The sequence below is a fragment of the Hibiscus syriacus genome, unplaced genomic scaffold (genome assembly GCF_006381635.1).
Source record: "Hibiscus syriacus cultivar Baekdansim isolate YM2019G1 unplaced genomic scaffold, ASM638163v2 tig00110733_pilon, whole genome shotgun sequence".
In the NCBI taxonomy this organism is placed as follows: Eukaryota; Viridiplantae; Streptophyta; class Magnoliopsida; order Malvales; family Malvaceae; genus Hibiscus; species Hibiscus syriacus.
The window spans coordinates 954,273-968,873 of NW_024062845.1; positions in this window are offsets into that span (position 1 = coordinate 954,273).

Genomic DNA, 14,601 nt, shown 5'->3' on the forward strand with positions numbered 1-14,601 from the left:
GTTTTGAGGTTTTGGGGTGAGAGGAGTATGCGCCACTGTCGAGGGTCACCGGAGTAAATACCATTCAAAGAATCGAACCATTTTTGAGTGGTCTAGAGTATTATTTTAGGGTTTTTAGTGCCGAGTTTAGTGTGAAAAGTGTTGACCAGAGAAAGTAGAGTGTTTTGGGTTTGGTTTGAGGGCTCCGACCATCGTATGTGGTGGCCAGAGCGGCGGGAAAGCGGTGGCGCTAGGCTTCAATTAAGTTCTCAATCGAGAGGAAGAGGGGAGAGTTGAGAGCTTTTAAGGTTTTTTGTTTGAGGGTTTGGTTTAAGATGAAAAAGAGTGAAAAATATGTTATATAATGTATACTTTAAGGGCTATTTTTGTTTTAAATCCCCTTACATTCTTTCGTGTTTTGCATTTAAGTCCTAGGGGAGGGCTATTTTGGTTATTTCCCCTTTTATAGGTGTTGATGTGAATATTTCCCTTTTTGCTATGTATGTTATGCATTTTTGGGTGATTTGCTGCTTAGTCCTTAATATTTTTAGCGTTTTTTACACTATGGTCACCTGAGAGGATTGAATATGTTATTTTCGCATAATTATGCATGTTATTATTTATTGGGTTATTTGATGTTTAATCACCCTAATTTAAGCGTGATTTTGCATGATGGTCCTATGTAATGACTGTTTAATTTTATTTTAATTTGGTTGGACTAATTTCATAATTTTTCATTTTTTATTTAATAGTGAACTTTATGTTTTAAAAGGAAATGGATAATTAGTTTTAGTCCTATAATTTCTGCTTGTTTTGTATTTTAGCTATTAATCTATTTTCATTTTGTTTCGATTTGGTCACTTATTTTTTAATTTATTTTAATTTAGTCTTTTATATGTTTAATTCATTCATGTAATCCCTGTAATTTGTTATTAACACCAATTTAATTCATATATTTTTTCTTTCTTGTTTATTATTTATTTTAAATTTATTATTTAGTGTTATTTAGTTAGTTTTTTATTTAATCTTAGATTAAATTTGTAAACCGAACATAGAAATTAGAATTTCACTTTAGTTTAATTAGGGAACAATTCGAGTCGAGTTTTCACAATAAAAGTACCCAATTACTCGAGTTGATTGTTCAAATTCTAAATTTATTAAATTTTGAATAATTAAATTAGTTTAATAGAGTTCCTTGCTTTTAATAATTATTAGGGCTTTAATTTTAAGTTAATCCTTTTTACTTTAAGATTTATAGGTTTAGATCCTTAAGTTTTAGGATTTTATATTTAGATATCATAATTGTAATTTTTTAAATCCTTTGACTATGTAGTCCCCAAACTTAATTATAACTTTAACATTTACATAATTAAATAAGATAAAATACAGCCTCTACTTTTTCGATAGATTTTAATATAGTCCCCCTAATTTAGGGAATAATTCGAGTCGGCCCTCGCATAAATGCTCAAGAGACCACCTTCGGTTATTCGATTCAATAATCGGTTTAAAAATTAAATAGGATTAATATTAGAACCTACACTTCTAGGTTTAAGCCTTTAGGTCCTTTAATTTTCATAATTTGACACCGTAAGTTAGAAAAATTCTTAATTTACTTTTAGTTTAATTAGGATAAATAAAATCTTGTTTGGTCGCATTTTATTTTTAACTTTAAGGCACTGTTTACTTATTAAGGAATTAATAGTATATATCCCGCAATTATGATCCGGGAGTGACTACTGATAATTCCAAAATAAATTGACATCCTTTTTAAAATCGCATCATGGTTTTTTTTAAAATAAGGCAATGTTCGGTTATTATGCACAATAATTGATCTCCCGCGTTTATGCTGGGGGCGAATGTTATTGGTCTTAATAAACGAATATCCTTTTCAAACTTTGCATCCATGATGATTTTTAAATTAAGTAAAAATTGAACTCAAAATTTCCATTTTTAAATATAGGGTAATCAACTAGGTAGCAATTTTTGGGCGCTTGTGGGGGTACTAATCCTTCCCCACGCGTAACCGACTCCTGAACCTGATTTTTGGATTTTTGCATACCCTAAAACTCAGAATTTTGATAAAAATAAAATATTTTATTAAAAGCACCTGGATTTTATGGTGTTCCAATCGCACCTTAAATGATTGGTGGCGACTCCTTATATTTCGAAACACTTTTCAAAGAGAAAACCCCCGAGTCGGTATCGATCTTTCCCCACCCATGCAAAAAACGGTGTCGACGGCGATTATAATAAAGCTGAACTTAGCTAGCCAAACAATGGCAAATTAAATCAAATTTATCTAATAACGAGGTCAGTAAAATGGACTAAGGGAGTTGAAGAACGCTTGTTATAGTCAACCTCACCAAGCATGCAGGAATTTTATATTTAGACTGATATCTCTACACTGCCTCTACTAAGGAAGTCTATGAAGCTTGAACAAATGAAAGGTTTCAAAGAACCGAAATAAAAGTGTTTTAGAAAGTCTAGTAATCGATTATGCTAGTAGCGTCATTTTGTTTGCATCCGATTAAAGCATCAAGCCAAAGAAAGAGGGGCATATTATAATGTTCACAAAAACTGATAAGGAAAAAGACATCTTTGATGACCGAAACCTCAGAAAATAGGAAGCCAACCTGAATCTAACTATTAGTTTTGACACTTTTCAAAGAGCTATAACTTTGAAAATATTAAAAGGACTGTTGATTTGCTTCAAATTGTTAGCCTGAGTTAAAGGATACTTTACAAAATTCTTTCATTCTTTGATCTTTTAAAATAAGATAAAGGAGAAAAAATTTCAAACAAGATGATCCCTAGAGAAAGAGATCCTTGAACTCAGCGTCGCTCAAGCTAAAGCGAATAGATGAGTGATAAAGAAGCAATGAGGCAACGTATTGAACAATAAGGGGCACGACTTACCTCGATATTTCTTGATATCTTAATTCATGTCGAGGAAAATTTTGGTCACTACAAACCCCTATGTATTTAAGATCTCACAGAAAGAGAATGCCCTTAAACTTTGACAATAACAAATGAGACATGTGGCAAATTTTTTGTTTGCCCAAGATGACGGCTTGTGGTCATTAACGAATGGTACAAGGAATAAATCTTTCAAAATCAAATATCAACTCTTGATGGTCCCGCATGGGGGCATTCCCATGAAATCTCAATCATATGGAGGCAACGAGATTGAAATCAGAGGACCATGAAAGAGAGTATCACCACTTAGAGTGCTAGGGCCAAAAGATGAAAACAAAAAAGAGCTCATCTGGATGTGGACCATTCACGCTTCAGTTAGCAAAGGACTCTCAAGAGACATTTATGATTGAAAAGTCGAGTAGGACATGTAAGGTTCCTAGTTGTCTAACCATTCGCAACAAGAAATCAAGAGGGGAAACACTTCTTCTAGAATATGTTAAAGAAACAAGACAAAAGATAGAAGACAAAGAGGACATAATTGTACAAGATGATTAGTTTGCCATGTTGATATAGGGGGCAGACTCCATACAAGAGTGATCAAGTGAATGGGGACTGAGATATCCATTTTGAAGTTAAAAGAGGATTAATGATAAACATTTCTGCATATAAGAAAGTCATGCATACATTTGATACATATATATTGCATTCACATTTCATGCATCAAGGTAGTTTTACAGATAGTTCAAAGAAAGGAAAAGAGCAAAGAAATAGCATAATTCGAGCCTCGAATTGAGGGATTTTTGTTCAAAGTGGCTAAGCCTCAACGATTGAGGAGTCCAATAAAGAATAACCATTACTTTGATGTGGGGGCACATTACCCAAACAACATGATGTTTTCAAAAGAATTTTTAAAGAAACCAGGTCTGATTTTCAGAGGCTTCTTGATAGGATGTTTTCAAATTAATTTTTAAAAGAAACTAAGCCTAATTTTAGGGGTTTCTTGATGTTTTCAAATGAGCTTTTTAAAAACTAAGCTTGATTTTCAGGGGTTTCCTAATGATGATTTATAATGAATTTTTAAGAAGTAAGCCTAATTTTTAGGGGTTTCTTAATGATAATTTTAAACGAAAGTTTTTAAGAAATTGAGCTTGTTTTCAAGGGTTTCTTGATGAGTAAGTCCTTCGAGCCATCAGTATGTCTTTGAGCATGATGCTAAATGCTTCGGGTCATCTTTAAGTCTTTCGAGCAAGATGATAAGTCATTTGGGCCATCCATAAGACCTTCGGGCATGATGTTTTCAACATTTCCTTTGCTCGATTCACAACACTTCTAATCAGCAATGCCCCACTTGAGGGATTAACATTTCCTATTGCTCGATTCACAGCATTTCGAATCAGAAAAAGTCCTTCAGGCCATTAGTAAGTCTTTCGAGCATGATGATTAAATCCTTCGAATCGTCTATAAGTCTTTCTAGCAAGATGATAAGTCCTTTGGGCCATTTTCACATTTCCTATTGCTCGATTCACGGCATTTCAAATAAGTAATGCCCCACTTGAGGGATTAACATTTCCTATTGTTCGATTCATGAAATCAGTAAAAGTCCTTTGGGCCATCAGTAAGTCTTTCGAGTATGTTGCTTAAATCATTCGAGTCATCTATAAGTATTTCGAGCAAGATGATAAGTTATTCGGGCCATCTATAAGACCTTCGAGCAGGATGTTTTCACATTTCCTTTGCTCGATTCACAGCATTTCGAGTCAGCAACGCATCACTCGAGGGATCAACGTTTCCAGTGGAAAGATCATGATGAGAAGAACCCATAGCTTGAAGAACTAGAGATGGAGACTCAACCATGAGAACGAGGTAGGATGACATCATTTGCAGTAAGGACTCGACGATTCCACAAGAGGTGGATTGACATTCCCAAAAAGAGTTCACAGCTTGACAAGCAGAGACCACGTTGAAAAATGGTACTTTGTGTGTCTTTGCTCTATTTTGTTTCACTACAATGAGAAATGAGGGGCAGTTGTAATCAACATTTTTCAACCCAACTAAACCTAAAACCCAACCATAACCCAAACAACCCAACCAAACTAAACCTAAACTCGGCTCGGTACACGAGGCCCAAACTGGGCCCAATCCTAACCCTTGTTAGGGTTTCAACCCTAAGTATTAGCAGCAGCCATCATCTGATATAGTCCGCCGCCACCCTCTTCCCCAATCAGATCTACCACCTTGTTGCACAAACCCCTAGCCACCGAGGATTCCACCAACCAAGGCCCCTGCCTCTATCAAACAACCAAGTCAGCAAGCAAAGCCAAATCAAACCAAATAACACGCAAAAATCACAATGATTTCTCTTGTAATTATTTCGTTTCAGAGCAAAAAAATAAAGAGAAAATGTTGTAAATCGGGGCTTATAAAGCCTGAACAAAAGTGTAATGAGAGTTTCTTTCCCTCTCCATTTTTTGAGAAAAAAAATAAAGAGCAAAACAAAATCAGAAGCATTTTGAAGGTATCTATTGTGTTATTATTTTCCTTAGTTTCAAAGCCAAAAAATAAAATACTCAGGCATTCAAAGCTTTTGCATGTAACCTAAAGAAGAAAGAGAGTAGATCTACCTTAGAGTGGGGAAGTCAAACCATCCGACCAGTTCGTCTTCGCGAGGATTGGGGAAGCCCAAAAGTCGAGCAGCTTGGGGGTTTCTTTTAGGGTTGTTCATGCTCTTTAGGTAGTTTAAACCCTAGATCTAGCCTTGGGAGGTGAGATGTTTGTTTTAGGGTGTTTTGGGTGAATTTTGGGAATCTGGCCACCGTGTGCGGCGGTTAAAGTAAGTTGTAGTGGGCTGTCCGAAGAGAAATGGGAGAGAACTCTCGTTTTTTTTTTTGAAATTTGGTTTGAAATGAAAAAGGGAAAATATTGTATTTATAAACAAGTTATGGGAAATTGCACATAGGTCCCCCTAACTTACGCACATTTTTATAAAAAAGTTACTGGCATGGACCTATTTCATAATTTTCCATTTATGTTTATGCTTTATAATTTTTGGATTAATTACTTTTTTGTCCCCTTACTTTACGTGTGTTTTTGCATGTTAGTCACCTGTAGGGACTGCTTTTGTGATCATGATATGTAATTTTGGTATATTTACTATTTAGTCCCCCTACTTTACGCGTGTTTTTGCATGTTAGTCACTATAGGGATTTTTTTTGTCATTTTCTAATTTTATGCATGTTATGTTTTTTGGTTAAATTACTTTTTGGTCCCTCTAATTTAGCGTGTTTTTACATTTTGGTCATGTGTAGTTTTAAAAAAAAATTAATTGGTCTGATTAATTTTGTAATTTTACCATTTTTGTTTAATAGGGTATTTTACGCTTAAATAATACGATTAATTAGTTTTTAGGTCCCCTAAACTTTACCAAGTTTTACATTTTAGTCACCAAGTGTGCACTTTTCCTTTTTTCGGTACTCGATTTATATTTTGTTTTAATTTAATCACTATTATATTTTGTCATTTATTTGAAATTGACCACTTAGTTTTATGTTATTACAATTTAATCACTAATTAGTTCTGTTATTTTATCTATTTTGGAATTGGATGTGATGCTTTCAATTTATGCATTTTGGTCACTGCCTATTTTAGATTTAGCTACTATTTTTTATTTTGTTAATTTTAGTCCTTTATTCAATATTTCAATTTCGTCTTACATTTTTTATTCGCTTCAGTTTAGTCCTTTTATATTCACTAATTGTTCTTTTTAATTTTGGCCTTTGATTTTAATTTCCTTTTAACTTAGCCCTCCTTAGATCATTTGTCTTTTAAATTAACACGTTTGATTTATATTTTAATATTTTTTCCCAATCTAGATTACTTGTGTTTTAGATTTAGTCCTTAAACTAGGAGAATTCTTAGTTTGGTCCTCGCTTTTACTCGAGGTTCCAATTTAATTATTCAAATCTTAAAATTAATTTGAATTAATGTTAGAACCTCTATTTTAGTTAGATTTCAAACTAGTCATTTAATTTAGGGAATAATTTGAGTGGCCCTTGCTTAAATGCTCGAGGGACCATCTTGGTTATTCGATTCAATAATTGGTTTAAAAATCAAATAGGGTTAATATTAGAACCTACATTTTAGGCTTGAGCTTATGGTTTCTTAATTTTCATAATTTTACACTTTAAGCTAGAAAAAAACCTTAATCTACCTAAGTTTAATTAGGACGAATAAAAATTTGTCTGATTGCATTTTATTTTCAAACCTAAGGCAATGTTCACTTAATAGGGAATTAATGGTATATCCCGCAATTATGCTCAGGGGGTGACTACTAATGATTCCCGAAATAGGTCGACATCCTTTTCAAAATCGCATCATGATTACTAAAATTAAGGCAATGCCTGGTTATTAGGCAACAATAGTAGATCTCCCGCACTTATGCTAGGGGCGAATGCTATCAGCAGTAATAAACAAATACCCTTTTCAACTTTGCATCTGTAATGATTTTTTTCAAATTAAATAAAGATCGAACTCAAAATTCCTATTCTAAACATAGGGTAATCAACTAGGTACCAATTTTTGGGCGCTTGTGGGGGTGCTAATCCTTCCCCATGCGTAACTGACTTGATTTCTAGATTTTCGCAGACCTTAAAACTTGGTATTTTGATAAAAAAATAAAATGTTTTATCAAAATCACCCGTTTTTATGGTGTCCCAATCTCACCTTAAATGATTGGTGGCGACTCCTCACATTTCGAACTCTTTTCAAAGAAAAACCCCCAAGTCGGTACCGATCTTTCCCCTCCGGGCGAAAAACGGTGTCGACAAGTTTCTAGTAACTACATGAGAGTGTGATTATTAGAATAGTAATTATATTTTTTTTTGCAATTATACTATGATGCTTAAAGATATCATTAATATTTTTTTAAATATATCATTAATATATGTTTGAATCTAAAAGGATGTTTTTTAATTATTTTTTTTGTTATAATAAAAGTATAAAGAGACAAAAGCATATTTAAAATAATATTATCATTAGACTTATTGGTATAATAAACCTTGAAATTTTTAAAAAAACAATTGAACTCTCAACATTTTTCATCCAATTGAATCCTCTAACCACTTAACACTCATCATCCTAATTCGGATCAAAGAGTAAAAATTGATTTTTTTTGGGGGGGGGTGATTTAGACCTCAGCCATGGGGTATATCAGTCTAAAAGAGCCATAGTTGGGGTTTTGTTGCCAGACCCAGATAGGTGGTCATAGGAGAGTAAAATGGGTAATCTTACTCGGTAACCTGTTAAATTCAAGTGGAAAAAATCATGAAATAAAATAACTAAAAGAGAGAAGGGAAAATATGGGCATATAGAACTAAACAAAAATGTATTAGTAAAGCAAAAAAAAAAAACAATACTGGTACTATCAGATTTTGAGCAATGTCTTCATGAACCAAGAATTGAGTTAGGGTTTTAGGTGGATATTTATCAACTCACATCTTTGAAGAAAATTTTTCTTATCTCAGTTTATTTGGGTGAAGAGAATTAGATGAGACTGGTCAGAAGAGAGCAGGGCTTCAATATGTAAGGCAGCGGAAGTAGTCAGCTTTGAATTGGGATTTTGGAATAACAGGGGGAAACAAATTTTGTTGAAATTAAAAATTATCTACACTATAATTCAAAATTAAACGTCCGAATTACAATTTCAGAAATTGATGATTATCAGATAAATGTTTTAGACGGTGTCGAATCTAACAAAAACAAATGGGTAACTACAAAAATAGTCCCCAGATTGTTGGTGTCACGTCTACACCCTGCTTGGACATTGGATGGTTTTGTTAGAAAGGGTTCTTACACATGCATACATATCAAATATAACTTTTTGAATGGTAGTTGCCCGATGAATCATGAAACCACCTCCCTACAGAAACATATAACAAAAGCTAACCAAAAAATGATTTAAAAAAAATCTAACAAAACTTTTGCAATGTAAACAAAATTGATTCCTGGTTTTGAAGCAATCTTAGTAGAATGAGAGCCATCATGCTCTGCCAGAGTGAGAGAAAAAATTATGATGAAATATGTCAGCCAAAGCATCCGAATTATTCATTTTTCATAATCTCGCTGGACATCTGCAATTCTAGATAATCAACATATATTCAGACATGGTATGAACAGGGAGAAACTGAATTAGGAAGGCTTCCGATTTGCCATTCACTTCTTAAAACACTTAATCTATGTCATGACATTGCTACTATAATTCTGAACTAGGAACTCAATTAGGAAGGCTTCAAAGCTGGCATCCACTTTTTACAACACTTCATCTATGTCATGACATTGCTACCAACTCCGAACTAGTCTTTACAGCTATAAGTACGCAACTGAAGGTGTAAAGCTTACCGGCAACGCGATAACTGGGAGGGTCATAATTCTTAACTGGACGCCTCCAAAGGTCAGAACGAAATGGGTTTTACGTTTAGTTATGACTTGCACAAAATGTGCATTCTTTCTCATGAACGCATAATCAAATCATTCTACAAATGATTCGATTTTAGTTCAACTGAAAACCTCTGAACTACATACATTAATGGAAATGATAGAGTAGCTATTACCTTTCCATTAGTGTTGAGTTGAGACCTCCCGAACACATTCTGGTTTTCCGATTCCTAAACCAAAAACATAGATGAGGATGTAAGACAATCAGAACCTACTCAATCACACCAGCATTCAAAACCATAAAATATTTTAAATTGATAACTCAATTACCAGAAATCCATTTCAGAAACTGTTTGCAAATTCCAACCCTTTGCCATAAACCACCAGAACAACATCAGGGCCTAAAACAATGAAATCCACCGCTTCTTTAACTGATTCAATATACAAGGCAACCAGAGCTCCAAAATCCAACTTTCTGTTTATCAACAACACCATAAACCCGGCCTTAGTTCCGATTGCAGACTGGGTTTTCTTCTCACAAATTTTGCATTTAACCTCAAAATACTACACTAACACAAATATAAATAGAAGATAAATCGGTTTGACTGCTTCTCAAAAAATAAAATCAACATGAAAATCATGATTTTAATGGAACATATATAGTAAATTCCAACCCCGTTAATAAATTAGCATTAAAATTCAGAATTTCAATTAATTTCATCGAAGCTATGATTCATTAAACCCCCTACATCTCTTTTACAGAGGGTAAAAAAAGGATCAACTCTTTGTACCATTTGCAAAGACACATGGCAGTCATCAGGAAAAATAGAAGAGATGAAACTGTCCAAATCAAAATGATAGATTGAAAGTGTTGAGAAGTAGTTTTGGAAAGTTTGTTAGTTAGTTAGTAGTTAGTTAGCAATTAGTTAATAAACCAGTTGTTGTAATTGAAATGTATAAATACGGTAGTGTACTAAGTATTTTGAGCAAAAAATGAGGTGTTTTTTACACACGTGTTTTAACATGGTGTCAGAGGAAAGGTAGTCTGGTTTTTTTTCTTCCCTGGTTCTTTCCTTATCGGTTTCTTTGTTTTTTTTTCTTCATGGATTCAGTTGATTTCACCCATCCTCTTTATCTTCATCCGTTTGATACGCCTGGAACTGTGTTGGTTTGCATCAATTGATTGGGATTGAGAATTATAATCTCTGGAGTCATTCAATTCGGATTGTGTTGTTGGTGAAGAACAAATTAGGGTTCATCTACGGTGATTATGCTCGTGATGATTTCGGTGAACTTCTTCAATCGTAGTGGGATCATTGTAATGCGATTGTTCTTTCGTGGCTACTGAATACTATGAGTGTTGAACTGTCTACTAGATTAGTGTTTGCATCTACTGCTGCGTTTGTATGGAAGGATTTGAGAGAACGATTCAACAAAATTGATGGATCTCAAATTTTTTCTTGCATCGTGAGATTGCTCTTTTTACTCAGGGAGACTCTTCTGTTTCAACTTATTATTCACTTCTCAAGCTTATTTGGGATTAATACAGTGCGTTAGTCCATGTTTCTTCTTGTAATTGTGCTGATTCTCAGCAAGTCTTGAATCATGTTCTCCAACAATGCCTGTTTCAGTTCTTAATGGGTCTGAATGAGATGTATTATGCAGTTCGGAGCCAGATCCTTCTTCTGGATCCACTTCTATCAGTTAATTGTGCTTATTCCATGGTGGTTCAGCAAGAGTCACGGCGGTGTTATTTCCTTGGGTGTTTCACCTATTTCTAACTCTGCTACAATGTACTCAAACTCATCTACCGTTCGTCGTGGCAGATACAATGGTGTTTTTATTTTTGCAAGATTCGTGGCCATAAGCGTGAACAGTTCTATAGGCTTAATGGTTTCCCTCCTGATTTCAAGTTCACAAAGGCCAAAAAGAATTCCCATGCCATGATCATTAGTTCTGAGTAGGCTGATAACAATTCTGACTCTACTCCTTTAACTTCTCCTTTGGCTCTAGTGTTTACCACAGACCAGTATAATCATCTGTTGGGGCTTCTCAACAAAGATACTTTGATTCTGGTGATGTTGTTGCTGCCAATTTTGCAGGTATGGTTCATGATGGTTTACCTGCTTCTAAAAGTGGTTCGGTTACATGGATTCTTGACACTGGTGTTACTGACCATATGTTGTTTGACTTTCAATGCTTGAGTAATCCTGTTGCATGTTCTTCACGTTTTTTCCATCTTCCGAATGGTAAAAACTTCCAATAACTCACATTGGTTCCTATTATTTTGACTCTCTTCATTTTTTACATAATGTCCTATATGTGCCTTCCTTCACTCACAATTTGTTATCTGTTTCCAAATTAATTTTTGATTTAAATTATGTTGTTCAATTTTATCATGATATTTGTATCTTTCAGGATCTCTCCAATGGCAAGATGCTGGGGATTGGTATGAAACAAGTAGGCTTGTATGTTCTTAAGTCATTTGTGTTTTCCCAGTACTACTTCTAAAGTTTCCAGTATGTCTTTCAATATTAAATCTCATTGTATGTCCTTTGTTGATAATAAAACTTCTATTTGGAATGCTCGGTTGGGTCATGCTTCTTTTTTGAAATTGCATCATATGTCAGTGATTGACTGCAAACTGGATTCTTCTATCATTCATTCTTGTTATGTTTGTCCCTTAGACAAATAGGTTTGGTTACCATTCCCGATTAGTTAGCCTCGGTCTAGTGTTCCTTTTCAATTGATTCATATGGACTTATGGGATCCATATAAGATTTCCATTCATAGTGGTCATAGATTTTTCCTTACAATTGTTGATGGTTGCTCAAGAATGGCATGGGTATATTTGTTGAAGATTAAGTCTGATGCTCTTGTTTCTTTAAGAAAGTTTTTTTCCTTAGGTCTTAATCATTTTCAAGCCTCTATCAAAATAATTCGTAGTGACAATGGGGCTAGAATTTTTAGCACAAAGTGTTCTTCTCTTTTCTCTTCTTTAGGGGTTGTTCATCAGTCTTCCTGTGTTGACACTCCTCAGTAGAATGGGGTAGCTGAAAGGAAGCATAAACATTTATTGGAAGTGGCTCGTGCACTTCGTTTTCAGTCTCAAGTCCCTGTTAAGTTTTGGGGAGAGTGTGTCTTAACTACTTGTTATATAATTAATCGGCTTCCTTCTGTTGTTCTTAATTTGAAATCTCCCTATGAATTGTTTAATCATAAGCCACCATCTTGTCTCATTTAAAGGTCTTTGGTTATCTGGGTTATGCTACTAATACTAAGCCTCAGGGTAAAATTTTTCCTAGAGCTGTTCCTTCGGTTTTCATGGGATACTCGGTTACTCAAAAGGGATATTTGATGTTTAGCCTTGTTTCTAAGATATTTTTTGTTAGTAGGGTTGTTCATTTTCCTGAAAATTATTTTCCTTTTCATTTTCTTGAGTTTTCCTCTAGGTTATTTCCTTCTCAACCTTTTGTTTTGATTCTGAATTTTTTTGTTCCTGAGTTTTCTTCAGCAGATATTTCTTCTGGTCATCTTAGTCATCCTGATTTGTCTTCTCAGTCTGTTAATTCTTCTAATAGTCCTTGTCCTAATGTTGTTGTTTTGGTGTCTCTTGCATCAGTTTCTTCTTCTTCTCCTAGTGTTGTTGTTCTAGTTGATCAAGCTGTTAGGAGGTCTTCTAGGGTGTCAAAGCCTCCTCTTTGGTTAAATAAGTATGTTTTCTACCAATCATCCACCTCTAGCTCTTATCCCATTTCAAATAACATTTCTTATTCTCATATTCCTTTTCATACTCAATCTTTACTTCTTCTACTTCTATCATTAACCTACTAGTTATAATGAGGCCATTCAAGATCCTTTATGGATTAAGGCCATGCAAGAGGATAATCAAACATTAGAGTCAAACAATACTTGGTATGTAGTTCCTTTTCCACCAAGGAAGGTTCTCATTGGATGCAAATGGGTGTATAAGGTTAAGTTTCGACATAATGGTGAGGTTGAACGCTACAAGTTGTGTCTGATTGAGAAAGGTTACAACCAGCTAAAGGGTGTAGATTATGTTGAGACTTTCTCTCCTGTTGCTAAACTTGTTACAGTGTGCACTGTTTTAGCCCTGGCTTCTATGCAACATTGGTCTTTGTTTCAGATAGATGTGTACAATGCATTTCTTCAAGGCAATTTGGTTGAGGAAGTTTACATTCAGTTACCTCAGGGATTCTGCAGTCAGGGGGAGAACATGGTTTGTAGATTGCATAAGTCTATTTATGGTCTCAAACAAGCTTCTAGGCAATGGAACATGAGGTTGACTGAAGCTTTGGTTGCTATTGGATACATTCAAAGTAAGTTTGATTACTGATTTTTTTACAAAAAGAGAAGGAACAAACATAGTGATCATACTTATATATGTTGATGATTTATTGATTACTGGTAATGATGCTGCTATGGTAGAAGAATTGAAAGGAATTTCACATGCTAATTTCAGAATGAAGGATTTAGGGGAACTTAAGTATTTTCTTGGTTTTGAAATACTTAGATCTAGTAAAGGGATCTTGTTAAACCAAATAAAGTATGCACTAGAGCTCATTGAAGAAATATGATTAGGAGGGGCTAAACCTCTTTGAACTCATATGGAACAGAATGTCAAATTTACTTCTGCTGATTATGATTCTAAATTGATAGAAAATGGTGAGAAGAGGATAGATAATGAAATGTTGCAAAATTAAAAGGAAGTCTTCCAGAGGTTAATAAGAAGATTAATCTATCTTACTCATACAAGACCATATATTACTTATGTGTTACATCATCTGAGTCAATTCATGTAGCAGCCCAAAAGATCACATTTAAAGGCATCCCTTCGAGTGGTTAAGTATATAAAGAAGAATCATGTTCAATGAATTCTACTATCTTATGCAGGACAATATCAGCTGACAACTTTTTGTGATGCTAATTGGGCAGCTTGTTTGATGACAAGGAGATCAATTACTGGATTTTGTGTTAAACTTGGAAATTCTTTGGTTTCCTGGAAGTCAAAGAAAAAGAATACCATATCAAGATCATCAGCAGAGGTAGGGTACAAAAGTATGACAATGGTAGCAGCTGAAATTGTATAGTTAAGAGGTCTGTTGATGGAATTAGGTGTCAATGATCTGCAACCAGCTAGACTTTATTGTGATAATAAGGAAGCATTACAGATTGCAGCAAATTCGGTTTCATGAAAGAACAAAACATATTGAAATAGATTATCATTTATTCGGGAGAAAATACAAGAAGGGTAAT